Raw genomic sequence first — 21,332 nt, forward strand, 5'->3', positions numbered from 1 at the left:
GAGAGGAGAGAGAGAGAGAGAGAGAGGAGAGAGAAGGAGAGGGGTAGCAGAGAGAGGAGAGGAGAGAGGGAGAGAGAGAGGGAGAGAGAGAGAGAGAGAGAGAGAGAGAGAGAGAGAGAGAGAGAGAAAGTGGAAAGGAAAGGGGATACTCTACCTAGTCAGTTGTACAACTGAATCCATTGAACTGAAATGTGTCTTCTACATTTAACCCAACCCCTCTGAATCAGAGAGAGAGAGAGGGGTGCGGGAGGAGGGGGAGGTGGGTGAGAGAGAGAAAAAGAAAGAGGGGGAGGTATTTATTTGTGCCTTTTCCTCTGGAAGTCTTTCAGATCTCCCTGGGTTTCACATCAGAAGGGTTTCCCAGATATGTGGTCGAGCCCAGTGGGAAGGGGGTTGAACCATTTGAACACGGTCAGTGTATATGGAAGCCAAGCCTGGAATGGCACAGGAGAGAGGGGGAGGGGTTACATGCAGGCCTGCAGCTACAGTGCCAAGGTGTGATGACATAATCCGGGTTTGGAGCGAGTAGTCGTGCTGCACCCCGCTCCGCAGGTAATATTACATCTCATTACATTACAACGGTTTGATTTGTTTGATCTGAGCAATTCTTTAGCTAGCTACTTAGCTGTCTTTGTATCAAAGATAATTGTGTAGTTTAGAGTAATTATCGAGGTTAGCTAGCCAGCTATTTTCGTCCGCCGCGCCACCGTTCTCCTACTTAGTCAACAACTGCTAGCTAGCTAGTCAACTTCTACCGACTAGCAGCACTGTAGAAACTAATGCATTACAACGGAACGATTTGATCATTGTAGTGTTAGCTAGCTACATAGTTGTCTTTGCTGTCTTTGTATCTAAGATAATTGTGTAGTTTAGAGTAATTATCGAGGTTAGCTAGCCAGCTATTTTCGTCCGCCGCGCCGCGCCACCGTTCTCCTACCTAGTCAACAACTGCTAGCTAGCTAGTCAACTTCTACCGACTAGCAGCACTGTAGAAACTAATACATTACAACGGAACGATTTGATTAGTGTAGTGTTAGCTAACTACATAGTTGTCTTTGCTGTCTTTGTATCTAAGATAATTGTGTAGTTTAGAGTAATTATCGAGGTTAGCTAGCCAGGTTAGCTAGTGTTAGCTAGCTACATAGTTGCCTTTGTATCATGATAAGGTGTAGCACTGAAACTATCGAGGTTACCTAGCCAGCTACACTTTCAAACAAAGTCAACAACGCAGCCACTGCTAGCTAGCCTACTTTACCAGCCAGCAGTACTGTATCATTTTAGTCATTTTAGTCAATAAGTTGTCTTTGTCATAGTTTGTCATAGTTTGATAATTGTGTAGTTTAGAGTAATTATCGAGGTTAGCTGGCCAGCTATTTTCGTCCCCCGCGACGCCATTTCCAAACCTAGCCAACTATTACCGATGAGCAGCATTGTAGAAACTAAATACATTACAAAGGAACGTCTTGATTAGTGTTATGTTAGCTAGCTACATAGTTGCCTTTGTATCATGATAAGGTGTAGTACTGAAACTATCGAGGTTACCTAGCCAGCTACACTTTCAAACAAAGTCAACAACGCAGCCACTGCTAGCTAGCCTACTTCACCAGCCAGCAGTACTGTATCATTTTAAGCATTTTAGTCAATAAGATTTTTGCAACGTAAGCTTAACTTTCTGAACATTCGAGACGTGTAGTCCACTTGTCATTCCAATCTCCTTTGCATTAGCGTAGCCTCTTCTGTAGCCTGTCAACTATGTGTCTGTCTATCCCTGTTCTCTCCTCTCTGCACAGGCCATACAAACGCTTCACACCACGTGGCCGCTGCCACTCTAACCTGGTGGTTCCAGCACGCACGACCCACGTGGAGTTCCAGGTCTCCGGCAGCCTCTGGAACTGCCGGTCTGCGGCCAACAAGGCAGAGTTCATCTCTGCCTATGCTACCCTCTAGTCCCTCGACTTCTTGGCACTGACGGAAACATGGATCACCACAGATAACACTGCTACTCCTACTGCTCTCTCCTCGTCTGCCCACGTGTTCTCGCACACCCCGAGAGCTTCTGGTCAGCGGGGTGGTGGCACTGGGATCCTCATCTCTCCCAAGTGGACATTCTCTCTTTCTCCCCTGACCCATCTGTCTATCGCTTCCTTTGAATTCCATGCTGTCACAGTTAACAGCCCTTTCAAGCTTAACATCATTTATCGCCCTCCAGGTTCCCTTGGAGAGTTCATCAATGAGCTTGACGCCTTGATAAGTTCCTTTCCTGAGGATGGCTCACCTCTCACAGTTCTGGGTGACTTTAACCTCCCCACGTCTACCTTTGACTCATTCCTCTCTGCCTCCTTCTTTCCACTCCTCTCCTCTTTTGACCTCACCCTCTCACCTTCCCCCCCTACTCACAAGGCAGGCAATACGCTTGACCTCATCTTTACTAGATGCTGTTCTTCCACTAATCTCATTGCAACTCCCCTCCAAGTCTCCGACCACTACGTTGTATCCTTTTCCCTCTCGCTCTCATCCAACACTTCTCACTCTGCCCCTACTCGGATGGTATTGCGCCGTCCCAAGTTTCGCTCTCTCTCCCCCGCTACTCTCTCTTCTTCCATCCTATCATCTCTTCCCTCTGCTCAAACCTTCTCTAACCTATCTCCTGATTCTGCCTCCTCAATCCTCCTCTCCTCCCTTTCTGCATCCTTTGACTCTCTATGTCCCCTATCCTCCAGGCCGGCTCGGTCCTCCCCTCCTGCTCCGTGGCTCGACGACTCATTGCGAGCTCACAGAACAGGGCTCCGGGCAGCCGAGCGAAAATGGAGGAAAACTCGCCTCCCTGCGGACCTGGCATCCTTTCACTCCCTCCTCTCTACATTTTCCTCTGTCTCTGCTGCTAAAGCCACTTTCTACCACTCTAAATTCCAAGCATCTGCCTCTAACCCTAGGAAGCTCTTTGCCACCTTCTCCTCCCTCCTGAATCCTCCTACCCCTCCCTCCCCTCCTCCCTCTCTGCGGATGACTTCGTCAACCATTTTGAAAAGAAGGTCGACGACATCCGATCCTCGTTTGCTAAGACAAAAGACACCGCTGGTCCTGCTCACACTGCCCTACCCTGTGCTTTGACCTCTTTCTCCCCTCTCTCTCCAGATGAAATCTCGCGTCTTGTGACGGCCAACAACCTGCCCGCTTGACCCTATCCCCTCCTCTCTTCTCCAGACCATTTCCGGAGACCTTCTCCCTTACCTCACCTCGCTCATCAACTCATCCTTGACCGCTGGCTACGTCCCTTCTGTCTTCAAGAGAGCGAGAGTTGCACCCCTTCTGAAAAAACCTACACTCGATCCCTCCGATGTCAACAACTACAGACCAGTATCCCTTCTTTCTTTTCTCTCCAAAACTCTTGAACGTGCCGTCCTTGGCCAGCTCTCCTGCTATCTCTCTCAGAATGACCTTCTTGATCCAAATCAGTCAGGTTTCAAGACTGGTCATTCAACTGAGACTGCTCTTCTCTGTGTCACGGAGGCGCTCCGCACTGCTAAAGCTAACTCTCTCTCCTCTGCTCTCATCCTTCTAGACCTATCGGCTGCCTTTGATACTGTGAACCATCAGATCCTCCTCTCCACCCTTTCCGAGTTGGGCATCTCCGGCGCGGCCCACGCTTGGATTGCGTCCTACCTGACAGGTCGCTCCTACCAGGCGGCGTGGTGTCCCACTGGTGTCCCCCAGGGCTCTGTTCTAGGCCCTCTCCTATTCTCGCTATACACCAAGTCACTTGGCTCTGTCATATCCGCACATGGTCTCTCCTATCATTGCTATGCAGATGACACACAATTAATCTTCTCCTTTCCCCCTTCTGATAACCAGGTGGCGAATCGTATCTCTGCATGTCTGGCAGACATATCAGTGTGGATGACGGATCACCACATCAAGCTGAACCTCGGCAAGACGGAGCTGCTCTTCCTCCCGGGGAAGGACTGCCCGTTCCATGATCTCGCCATCACGGTTGACAACTCCATTGTGTCCTCCTCCCAGAGTGCTAAGAACCTTGGCGTGACCCTGGACAACACCCTGTCGTTCTCAACTAACATCAAGGCGGTGACCCGATCCGGTAGGTTCATGCTCTACAACATTCGCAGAGTACGATCCTGCCTCACACAGGAAGCGGCGCAGGTCCTAATCCAGGCACTTGTCATCTCCCGTCTGGATTACTGCAACTCGCTGTTGGCTGGGCTCCCTGCCTGTGCAATTAAACCCCTACAACTCATCCAGAACGCCACAGTTCCTGAACGCCAAGTTCTCTCACGTCACCCCGCTCCTCCGCTCTCTCCACTGGCTTCCAGTTGAAGCTCGCATCCGCTACAAGACCATGGTGCTTGCCTACGGAGCCGTGAGGGGAACGGCACCTCCGTACCTTCAGGCTCTGATCAGGCCCTACACCTAAACAAGGGCACTGCATTCATCCACCTCTGGCCTGCTCGCCTCCCTACCTCTGAGGAAGTACAGTTCCCGCTCAGCCCAGTCAAAACTGTTCGCTGCTCTGGCACCCCAATGGTGGAACAAGCTCCCTCACGACGCCAGGACAGCGGAGTCAATCCCCACCTTCCGGAGACACCTGAAACCCCACCTCTTTAAGGAATACCTAGGATAGGATAAAGTAATCCTTCTAACCCCCCCCCCTTAAAAGATTTAGATGCACCATTGTAAAGTGGTTGTTCCACTGGATATCATAAGGTGAATGGACCAATTTGTAAGTCGCTCTGGATAAGAGCGTCTGCTAAATGACTTAAATGTAATGTAAATGTGTTGTCTCTTATAGCAGACATAAAAAGCAGGGACAGAACAGGAGCTGAATATTGACTACTTCCTCACTGCTGAAACCTATTCAGGCTTCTTAACTCTAAGTTACTGTAAAAGGCAGTGCACACTAGCTTGCTGATAATTCTGGCTAACATATTTGTGTTACTAAAGCGACAAACTTAAAATGTGTACTTTACACCGTACACTATCACGGGTTGTTGAGTGGTTTGCAGCGGTTTTTATATGGTTGTTTACATGTTGCATTGATTTTGTCAAAGCCATTTGAGAATGCTAGGACAGGGACTCATGTCCCTGAAAACATGATTTGGCATCATAGGTTTTTTCATGCATGGAACTCCCGAGTGCCGCAGCGGTCTAAGGCACTGCATCTCAGTGCTTGAGGTTCGAATCCAGGCTGTATCACAACCGGCCGTAATTGGGAGTCCCATAGGGCGGTGCACAATTGGCCCAGCTGTCACGTCCTAACCAGTAAAAGGGGTTATTTGTCATTGAAGTTTGATCAGGGCGTGGCAGGGGGTGTTTGTTTTGTGTGTTTCGGGTTTATGTTCTATGTTATCTATTTCTATGCGTTTATCTAGTTTTCTATTTCTATGTTGGGTTTTTGGCAATGACCTCCAATTAGAGGCAGCTGGATGTCGTTGTCTCTAATTGGAGGCCATATTTAGTTGGGTTTGTTTTCACTTGTGTTTTGTGGGGGGTTGTTTCCAGTATAGTCTGTGCACCTTACTGGACTGTTTTCGTCATCAGTTTATTTTGTTTAAGTGTTTTCTTTAATAAAGAAAGAAGATGAGCACTTTACCCGCTGCGTTTTGGTCCAATCCTTACGACGTTCATGACACCAGGGTCGTCTGGGTTTAGCCGGTGTAGGCCGTCATTGTAAATAAGAATTTGTTCTTAACTGACTTGCCTAGTTAAATAAAGGTTAAAAAATGTCTCAGCCATAGCCTACGACCCTGCACCTATTGGACATTATCTTGCCCCTGTGCCTACCTTCACCTCCCTTCACCGTCAGACACAAAGGTACACTTTGACAGGTACATGACAGCCTTCGACATCTCTGTGTGCCTGGCAGATATCTCAGCTTGGATGTTGGACCACCACCTCAAGCTCAACCTCGACAAGACGGAGCTGCTTTTCCTTATGGGGAAGGCCTGCCGCTCAAAGACCTCTTCACCACCTCTCCACTCCTCGGTGTCCCAGAATACAAATAACCTTGGCGTGACCCTGGACAACAACCTGTCATTCTCTACAAACATCAAAGCAGTGATTCCTGCAGGTTCATGCTCTACAACTTCCGTAGAGTACGACCCAACCTCACACAGGAAGTGCCGCAGCTCTTGATCCAGGCATTTGTCATCTCCCGTCTGGACTACTGGAACTCACTGTTGGCTAGGCTCCCCGCTTGTGCCATCAAATCCCTGTCATTTATCTAGAACGCTGCAGCCCGCCTGGTGTTAAACTTTCCCAAGTTCTCCTATGTCACCCTGCTCCTCAGCACACTCCACTGGCTTCCAGTTGAAGCTCGCAACCATTACAAGACCATGGTACTTGCCTACGGAGCAGCAACAGGACTTGCCCCTCCCTACCTTCAGGCTATGCTGCAGGTTATGCTCAAACCCTACACCCCAACCTGAGTACTCCATTCTGCCACCTCTTATTTCTTAGCCCTTCCACCCCTACAGGAGGGCAGCTCCCACTTAGCCCAGTCCAAGCTCTTCTCTGTCCTGGCACCGCAATGGTGGCACCAGCTTTCCCCTGAAGCTAGGACAGCTGATTCCCTGCACATTTTTAAAAACATCTGAAACCCTACCTCTTCAAAGAGTATCTTAAATAATCCCAAAGCACCCCCCAGCACCCCCACCCCTCCTCCCAAAAAGCATTTTGTGAACTGGCACTTGATTCTTTTCCCTCTTACTAGCTCTGACTTTGCTACATTATTGAAGAAAAATGTACTTACTATTACTGTGATATATAGTTGTCCCACCTAGCTATCTTAAGATGAATGAACTAACTGCAAGTCACTCTGGATATGAGCATTGGCTAAATGACAAAAATAAACATTGTAAATGATGACAGAACCTCTTGTCAATAGCTATCATACAGGGGAATGTCAAACCAGTGGTAATTGTGCATTCGTATAGGGACAGGGGGTACATATGTTTAATATGAATATAATACGCATCCTGATGTCAACAGAGCACTCTAGAAATATTGTCAATTAGACATAAACAGCCTAAACTACCTGGAATTTACTGGATGGATGTAAGCTACTCGAACGGCAGATGTGTGTTATTGGACCAGAATGAATCTATTCAAAGCTTCCAAATCCCGCCCCCTTAAAACAGCGAACCTCCTATGCATAATAAAAAAAAGTCCACCCACTTGGAGGCGCGCGGGGAGAGCCATGGGATGCCTCGAGAAATGGAATCTCCCATTTGAGCTACACGTATTGGCTAGTCTATTTTGCAACCACTGATCGGGATATTAGACAATAGTCTGCGCAAAATCTGGTTGGATACATATAGCCTACCCTGAGGATACATATAGCCTACCCCTGAGTCACTTTCCGTCGCTAGGCTACTCCTTACCTAACGTAGCAGGCGTAAAGGCTACTCCGAACAGCACCAAGGAGTGACTAAATGTGCCATTTGGCAAGTGTAGGCTATAGCACGTGCAGATTGACTACTGCATTTGGAACTCAGTTAGGGTGTGTGTGTTTTTTTATTACGCACTTGATGTTGGTCTGTAGACACTCAATTTATCTTCGATTCAGATTCAACTGTAGTTGCATCACATTGATACTTTAGACAAGACACCAATAGCTTCGTAAGGGAATCATCGTTTGAAATGCCATGCGAAATTGCATCCAAGCATCTCAGCAGTTGTTATTTACGCTACATAACAGGATTTTACAAAATATATTGGCAAATTCCAATAAATTAAAACGCAGCAAGAACTTAATCATGTCTTGAATAGATATTGCTTTGTAAACAATATTTCGATAAATCTACAAAACACAGTTGATCAAGAAAGGCACACTTTCGACAAAAAAAAACCCATCACTCACCTCTCTCTTCTCTCTCTTGCGTTCTCTTAAATATTTCTCACCCCCAGCCCTCGTTGCTGTAGCTTATTCACTTCGGTGTGTCACCCACGCATTGCTCCGACTCCATCTCCAGAAGGGGGAAGGGGTGGGGGCTGCTGGGTATATGCGTTTGTGACGAATCCCAGGGCTTCAAAGACTGAAACCAGGTCCAGCACCCGGACCGCAGACACACCGGCAAGGACACTCCAAAACTGGGATGAACGATGGGTGCTGCCTAAACGCACGCACTGGAATCAAGACAGCACACCAGGAGCTATCCTGATTTTACGCTTTGTTAGACCTTCACTTCACCTGGCGCCTGTGTCGATCGAAGCCAGCGAAATTGGAGAATAGCTTGATTACAAGGCTTCTAACAATAAATTGGGATTTAAAAATATAGATTTTAAGAGCATCTCTTCAGAAACAGGGGGACCTTTGAATTTGGATCGACATACTGTTAAAAGCTACATGGACTGGATTTGTATTCATTTTACTCATAGGAACTTTGGAATAAGGCAGTTTTGAATTGCAGGTCTTCTCAGACCTGTTCATTTCATCAAAATATCTACATTAGGCTATATATCGGCTACGCGCTCTTGAAATAATACGTACAACGAACTTATTTGAATCAAGCTTGTGGAATTGTTGGTTGTCTCTCGAAAGCATTGGAGCTTGGAACACGGAAGATATGCTTCAATGGAACTGTTAACTTTTTCAAGGTAAATAATAGTTTCATTTAATATATAGACACCTCAAAGTAACGAGTTATTGTTACTTGCAACCGAATGTGCTATGTCAAAAACATAGTGTTATATTAATCCGACATGGGATCTATGCTTCTCGCGTTTTCCCTTGTGGCAATGTGTTTTTAAGAATGAAACATTTCTGTTTGATAACATATTTAGTGAATTTATTTTGCAACACCATGGTTTTAAGATAATTCTCGTTGATGACAGACTCGCAGCAAAGCCGAGGAGCTGGTCGGCAGTTTCAGGCAGGCAAGGGAGAGAGAAAATATCCGTCACTCATCACATCAACTTCTTCTAAACCCACTGGGCATTGCTCTTCCTTCCGTTCTGGTCCTTCTCAATTCGATTACTATAAGCTGTACAGCTTTGGAAATTGAGAATAGGGCCAGATGAATTTGCTCCGAGTAGCTTTTAGTTGTCCCGGTGTGGATTTAGGCAGTATCAACATGTCAAACAGACGCGCTTAGGGAATCACAGCGCGCCCAACTCCTAGCGCCGTCGCGGCGGACGCGGTCTCTAGTTGGCTAGTCGCTGTCCAAGGTACCTATCCAGTATTTCCGACAGACTGGATAGCAAAGTCGCCAAAACGAATATCTACTGTGATTTCATGAGTTTTACCAAACCCTGGTATTTGTTTTTGATTAAATCAAAGGGACCTTTCCGGGATACAAATATGGCAAATGTTTTATATGATTTTGGAGATGTGTTTGTTGTGCATATTGATTGTTTCTCCAGATTTCTGTTATTATCTGCCTTGTTTCTCCATGGAAGGAATATCTCGGTGGCTCTTTTTTCCCTTCTCCCGCGTTCTCTTGTCTTTGCGTTTGGAAGTAGCTGCACATCGATAGACATGTAGCCCTCCATGGCTTGAAAAATTCATTATTTGAGAACTCTACTCCACTTTTAAACTCTACATTTTCTTTATTTACTCACATGTTCAATAGTCCTTACTTAGTAGCACATTATTTATTATAACAATATAGGCTATTCTATCCCTATATGCAGAGTAAAATAACTTGCAGATGTTTTCAGTTATTGTTATTCAGCTTGTGTTGATTTATGTGGCCATAACTTACATGGCATGCAGTGAAAATGTGACACATTGTGATTCTACATGTTGGTAACGCAGTCATCCTCTCTCTGCTTTGCGGATCAGTAGTCACTGAACACTTTGGGGCGAGCGTGTGATGTGCAACTAAAGCTTCTGTATCAATACAGTGTTTTCCCTAGTCCTAAATAGCACTTATGGCCGGAATAAATAATACAACAATATCCTCCCCTTTAGGGAAAGCTTCTGGTGTAACTGCAACCTATTTCCACACCCTTGACTTAAGTGAACGCTAAATGTCTCCGGACCAAGTCTCCCTCCCTGTGTGTAGGGCTAAATGAAGCGTTCAACAGCAGAGTGATCGAAAAGACAGAGACGGGGAGAAGACTATTTGCAGGAGCCTATTCGGTTCAATGCGCTCCGTGCTTTGCTGAATGGATGTCTCTTTAAGAACAGAGCGAGAAAGGCAATTGAAGTGTGTGTGTGCGTGTGTGTGTGTGTGTGTGTGTGTGTGTGTGTGTGTGTGTGTGTGTGTGTGTGTGTGTGTGTGTGTGTGTGTGTGTGTGTGTGTGTGTGTGTGTGTGTGTGCGTGCGTGCGTGCGAGAATTGGCGTTACATTTGGAGACAGATATCTGAAACTATTTGCGCATGGCTTTGGGGGTTAAGGATAAGAGTTAAACAGGAAGTTCCGTCTTCTTACCGTAGGGGGGAGTCTACAGACACTCAATCCACTCCGCGGGGAAGACGGGACTAACGGAGCATTGCAGCGCCAGAAATGATTCCTGAGCACCGGGTGGGGTTTTCACGGGATCTCCTCGGTGAAACGGAGCGAGTTGTGTCGGTGTAAAGACCCGTGTAGCCTACCTCTGTTCCTCCCGTGTTTTAAATAGCAGTACAGGTGTGAGATACTTCAACAGGTGAAGATCCAAGATGCATGAAAGGCCCTGTTGAACAAAGCATTAATATTTCATACACGTTCCTATTATTTTTCAGTTATAACATTAAATCTGTGGGCTAGTAGCCTAGTAATGACACATCTTAATGCCTGTCCTTGCCTCACCATTCACCATTCTTCTCTACATTATTTTAGGACTACCACACCACTTTCAAGGAATTCAGGGATATCAGGTAGTGCCTTGTCAAAGGCCTGTAAGAGTAGGACTGGCCACACACACCCTGCAGCCACTGATAGTATATAGTATGTATAGTGTGATAGTATGAGTCTTTTAGAAGACACAGGGATTATAAATAGGCCTAGCCTCCACAGGAGCCTTCTGACTGGCAGGCAGGCAATCTTTGAGTCACGGACAGACCGGGCTGAGCAAGCACAGCACACAGGCCCTTTGAGAAGCAACCATGCATGTCTTTTAACCTAGAAGTCCTCCTTTGTTTTTGTATCTCGTATCCAAGCCGCATCTGCAAATACTCCGGTCCCAACCTCTCCCCTCCCTCTCTTTTCACTCTCTTCTCCTCCCTCTCTTTTCCTCTCCTCCTCCCTCCATCATCTCTTAGCCTTACATAAACCTGGTGTGTCTAAACCTCAGTGCCACCACACGCAACCTGAAATGGAAAACACACAGTGGGATAGAGACAAGAGAGGGATGAAGAGACAGAGACATAGGGATTGAAATAGAGGAGAGACATGAGGGGAAGAAAGAGAAGGAGAGAGATAAAAGGTAGATTAAAGGCAAGCGAGAGAGCGAGGGACCATAGAGAGAGTGTTTATGATGGAGACAGACATACCCATTCTGCTCTCTTTGTCTGTTACACACAAACACACATTCACACACACACACACACACACACACACACACACACACACACACACACACACACACACACACACACACACCATGCTTTGGAGTAAGTACACAGCTATCAGTCACCACTGAGCAGACTGAGCACACACACACAGAAAAAACAGGCACAAACACAGGCACACACATGCACATCTACAAACACACGCATTCTCCACTCTAATTGGTTGCCTGAGCAACATGGTATCATTAAAAGCACAGACACTCACGCGCACACACCCGCGCACACACACACACACACACACACACACACACACACACACACACACCCTAGAGAGAAACACAAATCTCCCTCTTCTTTAATGTTGGTGGTAATGGTTTAGTGACAGGACAGTGGAGAGTTCCATCGCCGCGAGCGTTGTACTCTTGGAGGTTACTGCCCAGATCATGCCTATCCATTGGCTCGCCTAATTAGTGTCTAAAATAGGGGCTAGGGTTGCTGGGTGATGAGGCCTAGCCAACATGCATCGTGAGGACGCAGGGCCAGGAAGGGGAACTCTGGGCGAGGGCAGGCAACAGTTACAAAGTCCACGTTACACTATGAGACTGATCAACGACTGACCAGACTCATCATCATCTGTACATGTATCACTCCAGTGTTAATGCTAAATTGTAATTATTTTCGCCTCTAGGGCCTATTTATTGCCTACCTCCCTACTTTTCTACATTTGCACACACTACATAGATCCTTGTATTTTTCTTTTATTTTGTGTTATTGACTGTACGTTTGTTTATGTGTAACTCTGTGTTGTTGTTTTTGTCGCACTGCTTTGCTTCATCTTGGCCACGTCGCAGTTGTAAATGAGAACTTGTTCTCAACTGGCCTACCTGGTTAAATAAAGGTGAAATAAATAAACTAAAAACAAGGCTCACTAACTCTGACCATCAACACAACATCACACAGAGTGATGATATCCATCCTTTGAGACAGACATGCTTGTTTGTGTTTTCGTGTTTGGGCCTGTTGTGTGAAGCAGTCGTAAGGCTTCCTCATTAAACATTTACCCTTCTCTGACGCTAGCTCTCCATCACGCAAGGATAGAGTCTTCTGTTGGCACATCACTGGGCTTGTAGTGTGTTTTGGAGCAAATCATTCTATATATTGAAGCAATATGAGCTCAGAGGAAAAGTAAAGTAACGTTGTTATAAACTGTAGGCCAAGGAATGTTCTTGTTTTTTAATGAATTGGATCTCACTTTCTCTTTCCTGCTCTTCTACAGCTGACCAAACAGGCTCTGAACTGCAGTGCAGTAAGACATGCTATTGAATTAGCAGTTCTTTTGCCTGCTACATTTTTTACTTGGTGTTTAATGGGGGTGAGAAGGGAATGAGGTAGAGAGAAACACCTTCACACCTCTTATATGTGTGTGTGTGTGTGTGTGTGTGTGTGCGTGCGTGCGTGCGTGCGTGCGCGTGCGTGCGTGTGTGTGTGTGTGTATGTGTGTACCCATGCTGAATGTGCATGTGCAATGAGTCCCTAAGACAGAATGTACACTTGAGCCATGCATCATTGTATCCCTCCAATACGATGTGATGCTTTGTTAGAAAACCTTTTTTAGACTAAGTTTTAGAGTACTGACAACAAGTTTGTGTGTTTGTTAGGGGTTGCTGTGAGTGTGAATCATTGTAATGTAAAATAAAGTAAAGGTAAAGTTGTAGTCTTGTTGCAACAGACAGCAGGCATGTAGGCAGGAGTATAGGGTTTGAAGGAGAGAAATGACACAGACATCAGACACACAGAGACAGACACAGGCATGCTCTCTCTTCTCTCCTTCTCTCCTTCTCTCCTTCTCTCTTACTCTCTCTCACACACACACACACACACACACACACACACACACACACACACACACACACACACACACACACACACACACACACACACACACACACACACACACACACACACACACACATACTGTACACAGATGCTCTGGCGTAGAAATCACAGATGGCTGTCTTTCTGCTTCCTCCACAGTTTTCTTTCAGGGGTTGTGACCTTCTGTTGGGGTAGAGAACAGCCCAGAATGTCACTTCTATTGGATGGGTTTTTTACATTCAGCTATCTGTATTTTAGCTTTCTATTATAGCTTTATGTTGATGTGGACTGTTTAAGATGAAGTTTTAATGCATTTTTTTGGTACAACTTTTTCACAAATTGTGGTTATAAAGGATATGTGGCTACTGTGTCTACATTAGAGGTACATTTCAATTTTAATTTCCATATACAAATTGCAATTCTGTTTGTTCATATTGGTTGTTGTTTTTTTCTGAAAAAGAAATATTAATTATTCTTACAAGCTTTCATTTTGTTTGAAAAACCCAATGATAAAAGACAGGTTATTGTATCCAGTGATTTCTCCCCACTCTGTCTGTATACACCCTGATAAGAAAAATGCATGGTTGTGCTTTGATCTCAAGTCCCATAGATAATCATCTGTATCAGAGACCACATCTCAGTGAGTCTCCATTCAATCCCCTCTGATTCCTCTATGATCTAGTTAGCTTAGCGTCAACGCAGGAACTCATCAGAGTTACCTCTATTCTCCACTCTAATTGGTTGACTGAGCATCATGGTATCATTAAAATCATTCAATTCATTAATATGCTGAAAGCTGTATCATTAGAAAAATGTCAAAATGCTGAAAGTTGTTGTACATAGGATCAAATAATCTGTTTATATTTTTGGAAGTTGACATGTAGTCTACCTCACTTTCATATAGCGGATAATTCATTTGATCGTGGACTTGAAAGTGAGTAGGGTTGCAAAATTCCTGGAACCGTCATTAAATGCTCTGTTTTTCTTCCTCAGAAATCCCAGATGGAGGTTTCCCGGTATCAGGAGGGAATAACCAGGAAATCCAAAATCCTACAACCAGGATCTCTGGGAAACGGACGTTTTTGAAAGTTCCAGGAATTTTGCAACCCTAAAAGTGAGTGTTATTATAGGCTGCAGTTGTTTTAAGCTTGTCCATATCGGAATTATAACACTGAGTGGTAGCACTCAGAATCATACTTAATTCCACATGTTGCAACAGAAAAGAGAAGATAAGGATGTAGTAAGGTTTATTTGAGCTTGCACACATTCACAGCTGAATGCTGAATTACAGTATACAGACAAAAGGAAAGAAAAAAATAAGATTTTAGGGGGAAATGAAGAGTTGATATAGATTAAGTTGAATTAGCATAAATGTCTGATCGTGTGACATAGTATGTTATGATGTTCTATGTCTGAATACTGATGTAAATAAGGTATTTCCGTTTTTTATTTGTAATACATTTGCAAAAAAAATCTAAAAAACAGTTTTTGCTTTGTCATTATGGGGTAACGTGTGTAGATCGATGAGGGAAAACCTTTGTTTAATCCATGTTAGAATAAGGCTGTAACGTAACAAAATGTGGAAAAAGTCAAGGAGTCTGAATACTTTCCAAATGCACTGTATATCTTATACCCAACATACTAAAACAGGGCCCAACGGGCTGTCCTGAAGGTTGGGTGCTGTTTTTGTATGTTGGGTTCATTTGGGCATCATACACTACATTAGTGAAGGTGTACTGACAGCCACATGTATTGTCTTTGACCTTATCATCTGTAGATCTTGTATATTCTATCCTGAAAAAATATACTGTTTCAGTTTCAATGGACACAGTACTTTATCGATCCCCATAGTGGGAATCTGTTGTCAATACGTAAGGTACTGCTCTGCATGGTTTTACAGGTGACTGTTCTATGAGATGGGTATCATGCTGTGTAAATGTGCTGTGCTTAGAAAAATCACATGCTTAGCTGCTATTGTTGAGTCTGGTCTGCATAATCTGGAGTACGCACCGTTGGATAATCACAGCCGGGTTTTTCTTTTCCTTCTACATGTGTTTATGCAAGTTTATGCAGGCAACATTGAAAGTCCTGCAGTAATCTCACTATAATCATAGACCCATGCATCTCCCATCCCCACTATCCTATTCTAGAGTTTCCGAACAGATGTTAGCTAGCGCTCAGCTGCGGAAGGATTGTCATTATCATAAAAAAAAGGCATAAAAAGCAGTCCCAACCAAACGGCCGTATCGGATCCAGAGTACATCTGTTAGTCATTTGTCTTACATTAGTTAAATTGTTTACTACATACTGCATTTGTCTCTCCAACAGAAGAGTGACAACATCTGGTTCAGAAGTGCTGACTGTCCAGTCTGTCATAGTCAGCTACTATGGAAGAGTTCTTGTGAAGTGAAGCATGTGTTTGTCTGTGACCTCAAACGTTCCGTTCCATTTAGTCCAACATGTTTGTTTTGTTGTAGACGACGCTAGCTGCAGCTGAGAGTGTGGACTGTACACTGTGGTTCTAGGCCTACTGGGCATGTTCTGTAGTTTGGGTGCTCTCTCTTGAGTGTCCCTATATAGTGATTAGGGTCCGATGCCTATGTGTGGCATATTGGACATTGCCTTTGTGTGTTTGGTAAATCATTCGAGATTTACTGTCTCCTCTCCTCCTCTCCCCTCCTCTCCTCTCCTCCTCTCCTCTCCCCTCCTATCCTACCCTTCCGTCCGTGCCCCTCTCTGTATCTCTGTGGAGGACAGTGTTGATGGATGGGCTGGGTCAGTGTGGAGTGTTTGACAGTGATAGCCTCTGTCACTGCTCAGACAGTGTGCTTGTCCCTCTTATCTTTCCCTCCCTCTCTATCTCCCTAACTTTCCTCAGACCCTCTCTGGATTATTGGCAGTTGTCTGAGGATACTGAGGCTGAGTATTCCTCTGTGGGATGATTGGATCATGTGGATATAGGGGGTAGTGGAGTGATGGTTGCAGAAGGGTGTAAGTAAAGAAGTAGATGTGGAGGGATGGAAAGAGGGATGGGGTGAGTGAGAGGGATAGAGGGAGAGAGAGGTGGGCAGACTGATAGTGTCACTGGATCATTCATTCAATGTGATCTGCACAGCCATGTGGTGTACAGAGTCAATAATTGGTCTGTTTTTGAATTACCTTCAAAAACTAAATTGAAGGTAATTTGCATACGCTCCTGATGCATATTTTCAGTTTTCTGTCATCTATTGCAATCAGTATTTGTGTTTTGGGAAAGGCAATGCGTCCCATGCTGCTACGACAACCTTGCTGTTATATTATATGACCGGAGTAATAGAGGGTAGAACTGGAAGGTTTGGTTTGAAGGAAGGGCAGCTAGTCCTGTACATGTTGTTGTTTAGTGGCAGTGGGGTCACACACACACACACACACACACACACACACACACACACACACACACACACACACACACACACACACACACACACACACACACACACACAGTGTAATCAGCCACATTCACCATGGAGCTCTGCCAGGGCCAGAGCTGGCACCACATATACACCCCTGTTCTACTAATGTCACCAGAGCTCGGTGTGTGTGTGTTTGTGCTACCACCCCCTCCACACACACTTACATTACTTCTGTGCGGCCCATCCCATATCATTCCCACATGACCATCCAGCTCCCTGGGGTTGTATGGAGTAAGAGACAGAAGTACATTGCCGCTGTATACAAATGGAAGATGTATTTTATTTTGGTACATATGGAGGAAGCCAGGAAGATTTCTATTCCATTCCCAGTGCAGGAAGATGCACATTTCATTTCAGTATGTATGAGTAGATGTGCATAGCCTTTGGATACATATGGAATCAGGGATATCAGAAGCATATTACACAAAGGGCCTGTATAGCCGTACAGGATCTATGGTCTAACCCTTGGGGAGAGGACTGTGATGAAGCTTTAGTAATAGTTGTTAACTTGGGTAATTGTGCCCCAAAGCCATGTCATGTTTTTTTGAGTATGATGATGAGCAATATCACACTAAATCCTTCTGGCATGGTAAAAGAGAGACAGAGGGATGGAGTGAGATGGATAGAGAAAGACAGAGAGGGAAATGGAGAGGGAATGGGGGAGCGAGAAAGAGAGGGAGAGAAGGAGAGGGATAGAGAGAAAGAGAGGGAGAAAGAGAGGAAAGGGAGAAGGAATTGAAGAGGGAGAAAGAGAGGGAGTGATGGAGAGAGAGAACGAGAGAGAGAAAGTGAAAGAAAGAAAGGGAGAGTAGGAGAGGGAGAGAGAGAAAGAGAGGGAAAGGGAGTCTAGGCAATTGGTTGTCCAGAGCTCATGTTCTAAGCCTTAAAAGAGAAGGAAAGAGGCAGAGGACAGAAGATGAGGTAGGCTATGCTCTCTATTTACTCTCCTATCACATGCACACACACACACACACACGCACGCACGCACGCACACACACACACACACACACACACACACACACACACACACACACACACACGCACACACGCACACACGCACACACGCACACACGCGCACTCGCACATACATGCACACTCATGCACGCACACACGCACGCACATGCAAATACGGACACACAGTGAGTTATTTTAGTTAAGAACTAATTTATTTGTTTGTATGTATGTGAGCCATTTGCAATCGTTAGGCTGCAGGTGACAGTGGTAAATATTCTACCATTGATTTGTAGTATACTGTATATGGATATCAGGCCCTCCCTGGGATCCCCGGACTAAAATAAGCTTTGTTTGGCAGCTCAGCACTTGTAAATCTGCCTGTGACATTTTGATAGCGGGCGACACACCGGGGGGAGAGAAAATATCATTAGGGGAGGGCAGGATTAAAATCTGTCACTCAAGACTCCATTATCGACACAATGAGCATGAGGTGCTCCAGGAAGACGCCGCCGTCGCCGGGAGACAGACAGACAGCCATCAGCAAGTTAAACGACAGGAAAATAAAAAAGAGAAGGATGGAGTTTAAAGGGGAAGAGAAGGTGTGAACTTGGGGGTGTGTGGTCTTGTCAGTCAGGGTAGTTGTGGGTAAACAGAAAGTGGTAAATATTTCAGCCGTCATGGCAGAGTGTGGTTAGCTGGTCCTGTCTGAATGGTAATGAAGGAAGAGGAGGAGAGAGAGAGACCGTCTCTATAGAGCCCTTCAGTCCTGGACTGGGAACCTCTACTGCCTGCCTGCCTGCCTGCCTGCATGCATGCCCACACACACACACACACACACACACACACACACACACACACACACACACACACACACACACACACACACACACACACACACACACACACACACACACACACACAATCGCAGACCCGTGGCACCCCAGCTGAGTGGAGATTCCCACAGGACAGGGCTGCTCTGTGTGTCCTCATTGTGCCCTCTCTCTATTCCCAGACCTCTGGTCTCCTTGGTCTCTGTCTCTATTCCCAGGCCTCTGGTCTCCCTGGTCTCTGTCTCTATTCCCAGGCCTCTGGTCTTCCTGGTCTCTGTCTCTATTCCCAGGCCTCTGGTCTCTCTCTCTCTAACTTTCTAATACTCTAGTGTCCCTAAGGGGCCCATGATAAAGCCTACCCAAAGCCTAGTCATCAGCTTATTATTCATACTCACGCCCTCATTCTAGTCATCATATTTAAAAGCCTGCTTAGTCATCACTTTCAAGGCCCAGTCATCTCTGGATCTTCTATTGACTTCCATTTGTCATCATCACTCGCTTATGTAACTCTACATCAGGGGTAGGCAACTAGATTCAGCCGAAAGATGATTTTTGTCAGTGCGGATGGTTGGGGTCCGGAACATACATAGCTATAATCATTTGTACACTCCAAATGACCACAACTAAGAACAAAAAGAGATTGAATTTGAAAATAACAATTGTTTCATACCTTGATTGCCTTGAGACACAATCATGTATGTCCCTCTTTGGATTTGTGGGAATACTTGGGATTTTCTAAATAAATCTTTTTTTAAGCTGAATTGCTTGTGATTTTACAGTATTTTTTTAAACCAAAAACCAAAATCACATGTATATATACAGTACCAGTCAAAAGTTTGGACACACCTACTCATTCCAGGGTTTTTCTTTATTTGTACTATTTTCTACATTGTAGAATAATACTGAAGACATGAAAACAATTTGAGATTCTTCAAAGTAGCCACCCTTTGCCTTGATGACAGCTTTGCACACTCTTTGCATTCTCTCAACCAGCTTCATGAGGTAGTCACCTGGAATGCACTTAATTTAAAAGGTGTGCTTTGTTAAAAGTTAATTTGTGGAATTTCCTTCCTTCTTAGTGCGTTTGAGCCAATCAGTTGTGTTGTGACGAGGTAGGGGTGGTATACAGAAGATAGCCCTATTTGGTAAAAGACCAAGTCCCTACTATGGCAAGAACAGCTCAAATAAACAAAGAGAAACGACAGTCCATTATTATATGACATGAAGGCCAGTCAATCCAGAAAATTTCAAGAACTTTAAAGTTTCTTCAAGTGCAGTCACAAAAACCATCAAGCTCTATGATGAAACTGGCTCTCATGAGGACCGCCACAGGAATGGAAGACCCAGAGTTACCTCTGCTGCAGAGGATACGTTCATTAGAAGTAACTGCACCTCAGATTGCAGCCCAAATAAATACTTCACAGAGTTCAAGTAACAGACACATCTCAACATCAACTGTTCAGAGGAGACTGTGTGAATCAGGCCTTCATGGTTGAATTGCTGCAAAGAAACCACTACTAAAGGACACCAATAATAAGAAGAGACTTGCTTGGGCCAAGAAACACGAGCAATGGACAATAGACCGGTGTAAATCTGTCTTTTGGTCTGATTAATCCAAATTTGAGATTTGTTGTTCCAAACGGCGTGTCTTTGTGAGACACAGAATAGGTGAGCAGTTGATCTCCACGTGTGGTTCCCATCGTGAAGCATGGAGGAGGAGGTGTGATGGTTCTTTGCTGGAGCCACTGTCTGTGATTTATTCAGAATTCAAGGCACACTTAACCAACATGGCTACCACAGCATTCTGCAGCAATACGCCATCCTTTCTGGTTTGCGCTTAGTGGGACTATCATTTGTTTTTCAATGGGACAATGACCCAGCACACCTCCAGGCTGTGTAAGGGCTATTTGACCAAGAAAGAGAGTGATGGAGTGCTGCATCTTTCACACCCTGATCTGTTTCACCTGTCCTTGTGCTTGTCTCCACCTCCTCCTGGTGTCACCCATCTTCCCCATTATCCCCTAGGTATTTAAACCTGTGTTTTCGGTCTGTCTGTGCCAGTTCGTCTTGTATGTTTCAAGTCAACCAGCGAGTTTTTCCCGTGCTCCTGCCTTCTCTATTCTCTTTTGCTAGTCCTCCCGGTTTTGACCCTTTCCTGTTTTCTGGACTCTGTACCCGCCTGCCTGACCATTCTGCCTGCCCTGACCTCGAGCCTGCCTGCCACACTGTACCTCCTGAACTCTGAACAGGTTTTGACCTTTTGCCTGTCCACGACCATCCTCTTGCCTACCCCTTTCGATTATTAATAAATATCAAAGACTCAAACCATCTGCCTCCCGTGTATGCATCTGGGTCTCGCCTTGTGCCCTTATAGCATCAGATGACCTGGCCTCCACACTCACCCAACCTCAACCCAATTGAGATGGTTTGGGATGAGTTGGAACGTGGAGTGAAGGAAAAGAAACCAACAAGTGCTCAGCATATGTGGGAACTCCATCAAGACTGTTGGGAAAGTATTCCAGGTGAAGCTGGTTGAGAGAATGCCAAGAGTGTGCAAAGCTGTCATCAAGGCAAAGGGTGGCTACTTTGTAGAATCTAAAATATATTTAGATTTGTTCAACACTTTTTTGGTTAATACATATTATTTCATATTGTTGATGTCTTCACTATTATTCTACAATGTAGAAAATAGCAAAAATGAAGGAAAAACCCTTAAAAGAGTAGGTGTGTCCAAACTTTTGACTGGTACTGTATATATATATACACTGCTCA

At 45.1% G+C, this 21,332-nt stretch overlaps 1 protein-coding gene and 1 long non-coding RNA gene across 4 annotated transcripts in view; one reads left to right on the plus strand and one right to left on the minus strand.

Annotated features, from left to right (window-relative positions):
- The window catches only part of LOC115181910 (t-SNARE domain-containing protein 1), a 167,445-nt gene extending 159,494 nt beyond the window's left edge, over nt 1-7,951 (minus strand). For 2 of the 3 annotated variants that reach the window (XM_029743604.1, XM_029743612.1), the window contains exon 1: nt 7,874-7,951. The gene's annotated coding sequence lies outside the window, so the exon portion shown is untranslated. The remainder of the gene's footprint in view (nt 1-7,873) is intronic. The other variant, XM_029743631.1, reaches the window with a different exon arrangement.
- A 381-nt stretch (nt 7,952-8,332) lies between these two features.
- Nucleotides 8,333-21,332, plus strand: part of LOC115181944 (uncharacterized) — a 29,139-nt gene continuing 16,139 nt past the window's right edge. Inside the window, exons 1-2 of the long non-coding RNA XR_003873570.1 lie at nt 8,333-8,610; nt 14,318-14,438. This is a non-coding gene — a long non-coding RNA (uncharacterized LOC115181944). The remainder of the gene's footprint in view (nt 8,611-14,317; nt 14,439-21,332) is intronic.

This window comes from Salmo trutta, chromosome 3, assembly GCF_901001165.1.
Source record: "Salmo trutta chromosome 3, fSalTru1.1, whole genome shotgun sequence".
Lineage (NCBI taxonomy): Eukaryota > Metazoa > Chordata > Actinopteri > Salmoniformes > Salmonidae > Salmo > Salmo trutta.